Genomic DNA, 3,979 nt, shown 5'->3' on the forward strand with positions numbered 1-3,979 from the left:
AATGACTGGCATGCTGCTAGATGATATATAAGTATATAAGTTATCATCTAGCTTAAACTGACTATTAGGGCAGGTTCACCCTGCAGACATCAAGCTCAGTAGCGCATGCGCGTTTCCACCACTCACAGGCGCTCCTGAGGTAGAGCTTTTCGTTGTGAACGAAGCGTTATTGTGAAGACGAAAGGAAGACATTTTTAAAACTATTTCAAGCCTCCAGTTATTTCATTGGCGCCATTCTTCAAATATAACACTCAGGGTAATACAATCTCAAGCGTCTATTGGCTAATATTTGTGTTTAACAGCCTTTCTAAAAGCTAATTTTCTTTGTCATAAATGACATAATGAGCATGAACATGAATGAGCATGAAGAATAAGCACTTAAAAAGTGATTTCTAAAATCATTCCAACATAACTTGATGCCAGACAACGCCTGTGTTTCCTCGTCACGCTAAAGGTTCAAGGATGGCAGGATGCTGAGATTGATGGGTCGTGACGACTGCTTGTCCCGCATGGGACATTTAACACACATGAAAAACATGAAACACCTTATCGACAGCTGTGGGATGGGATATCTATCTGTGGTGATGCTTATCTGCTTTCACACAGCTGAGGGCTCTGATAGTAAAGAGCTATATTCTTAACATTGGAGATAGCAACTCGATTGAACGATGGGGAGGCTGGTATAGGTAGAAATCAAAGGAAGGGCTCATTACAGTTACCTGATTGGGGGATGGGCTGCAGCCGCATGGCCAGATCCAGGCAGAAATCAGAGAACGGGCTGATTGTAATGCGATGTCTACCTCAACATAATGTATGCATGAGACAATGCATGCAATGCTTGGTATAGGAGGCCTGTGTATAATACGTACAGTATGATCCATTGGCCCGAGGCTGATGTATGGTCTGGCCAGACACTCAGACCATACTCATAAAGCAGCATCATAGCCAATACCCTACCAAACCGCACTATGTGTGTGTTGGATGAGGCTGATACTACTTCTTGGCCTCACAACCATCCAATACATATGAAAGAAGAAAAAAAAACGTGTATACATCAAACGAAACAAGGAATGTATTTTCATCATATTCTCTTTTCACCATATTCATCATATGAAGTCATATTCCATCCACATGCACACTGTGGCTAACCGCAGGGTATCACAGTCATTAAAGCTACATTTCATGTCTCGTTGGCTCTGTCCATAATATTTACCCTCCTGTAGCTGCAGATCAAGAGAACCCCCCCCCCCAATGATGATGTCACGACACAGAGACTTCAAATATACATCCACTCGGAGGTAACAGGTTTAACATGTCACAATTAGACAGTCATCCATCATACAGCCAGGGCTCTGTCGCCATGGGTTAACAATAACAGGAAACAAGAGGAAAAGGATGGATACGCATCAGCAGAATTATACACCGTTTGCACAAGCCACAACGGGCCCCAGTCAGACATGGGAATAATTAGGCAGATAGTCAATAAAGTGAAATAAAACAATATACAAAAGTGGACTCTGAGACAGATGTACTTTGTGCATTAGCCTGGTGTATTTGGAGGGCGGTTTCCCTTTGCTGCAGCTGCTGACTGCATCCTACAGTGTGAATTAGCTACTGAGCAAACTCAGCCTTTCACTCTCCTTCTCTCTCCCCCTCTCTCTTCCCTTCTTCTCTCTTCATCTCTCTCTCCTCTCTCTGTTTCCCACTTCACTCTCCTTCCCTCTCTCACGACGACTGACTTGCAGGACTGCATCGAAGACTGTGTGTTAGCTACTGAGCTATCTCACTAGCAGCACCTCACTGGCCCTGTCCCACGAGTGAGAGAGGAGTTACTGCCAGTCAGATAAAGGCCACATAAGGTCACCTGCTCTGTTGTTCTTGTCTTCCTCCCGAGTCACATTTTTACAGTTTACAGTTTACAGTCAAACTAGTTTTTTTGTTTGAATTATCCGCCGATTAAAAGTCACGATATCTCCCCTGATGTTTTTTTTTATCTCCTGTCTGTTGTGATTAGAGGTGAATGTGGTGAGGAGGAGGAGGAGGAGGAGGAGGAGGAGGGGTCCTCTTCATCCTCCCTCTGACTGCTGTCCACGCGGTGTAAACATATCAGGACAGCTGCTAGCGAACACCGGACACTCCAGCTCTCTTATCGCCCCCAGAGCGATATTAAGATGTCACTGTGACCACGGCAACCGGCAACGGCCATCACTCTGTTTGAAAAGAGAGGGGGAGTGTGGTCTCGTTAGGGGGATGGACAGAGGAGAGACAGAAACAGTAAGACTACTGACCTTCAGATGCCTGTGAAAAATAATAATGTAATTATTATTAATTACTAAGCTGCTATTTACACACAATGACCACTAGTTGGCCGCTTGTAAATTAGCCTACTTCCTACACAGAAAAACTGCTAAATAAAATGTGGGGGTGGTACTGGGTGGTAGAACGCACATATCTAGAAAAGTCATGAAAGGAGGGTCCTGAAATTTGATCGAGTGCAAAGATATAACTTTTTAAAAGATATAATTTTACTCACAGGGTTTTTGCTGCTCCAAAGCGCTTTACAACGGCCTACATTTATAATAATAAAGACAGAGGCTTAGAGCGGTGCTTCAATGGCAGCGACCTTCATCGCTATGTTGGCCCAATGAAACGCATGAGTTCTTTGGAGACAGGTGAGAGAAATAGGGCACTGTGTCAGACGATGTTCAACCCACTGAAAATTGGGCACCCAAAACATTCCACTCACTGTACAGTATATCAACGTACACAGCTCTCCACACAAAAAGAAAGAATAGGAATGAATATTTGAAAGAATAAGAATACGATGAATAGGAAAGAATAAGAATAGGGTTGTTATCGGAGCTATTATCCATCTCAAACAACACTCCGCTGACGGTTAGAGTGAACGCTCGGTTTCCCTCCACTCCTTCGATAATAATTCTTATCTGGGTTCTGAAAGAACCGAGTGGCCCTCTGGCCCGATCACATGTCCCCAGCATCCTCTGCACATAGCTCACACACAGCTCACACACGGCTCACACACGGCTCACACACAGCTCACACGCGGCTCACACGCGGCTCACACGCGGCCCTCTGGCCCGATCACATGTCCCCAACATCCTCTGCACACAGATCACACATAGCTCACACACAGCTCACACACAGCTCACTCGCGGCTCACACACGGCTCACACACAACTCACACAAACACAGCTCACACATGGCTTGCACACGGCTCACACACAGCTCACACACAGCTCACACACAGCTCACACATGGCTCACACGCGGCTCATACGCGGCTCACACAAACACAGCTCACACATGGCTCGCACAAGGCTCACACACAGCTCACACACAGCTCACACACAGCTCACACATGGCGTACACACAGCTCACATAGGGCTCACACAGAGCTCACACACAGCTCACACACAGCTCATACACAGCTCACATAGGGCTCACACACACAGCTCACACACGGCTCACACACGGCTCACACACACGGCTCACACACATACACGGCTCACACACACAGCTCACACACACACAGCTCACACACACGGCTCACACACATACACGGCTCACACACACAGCTCACACACACACAGCTCACACACACGGCTCACACGCACGTGACTCACACACACGGCTCACACACACGGCTCACACTAACACAGCTCACACACATATCTTACTCTAACATGGCTCACACACGGCTAACTCACACACGGCTTACTCTCGGCCCACACACGGGCTTAGGTCCTTAGCAATGACCACGGGGGACGGCGGCGATAATCGCAGCCACATGCTCCCCGACAGTTTTTACTGTAAATACACTTTCACACAGAAAACACACGGAGAGCGTGAGAACTTTTCCTGCAGGTCTCAGACACCCATCCTCTTCCACACACACACACACACACACACACACACACACACACACACACACTGGGTGGCTGTATCCCAGATGTGTAGCT

The sequence above is a fragment of the Nansenia antarctica genome (assembly GCF_963989245.1).
Source record: "Nansenia antarctica genome assembly, chromosome: 10".
Lineage (NCBI taxonomy): Eukaryota > Metazoa > Chordata > Actinopteri > Argentiniformes > Microstomatidae > Nansenia > Nansenia antarctica.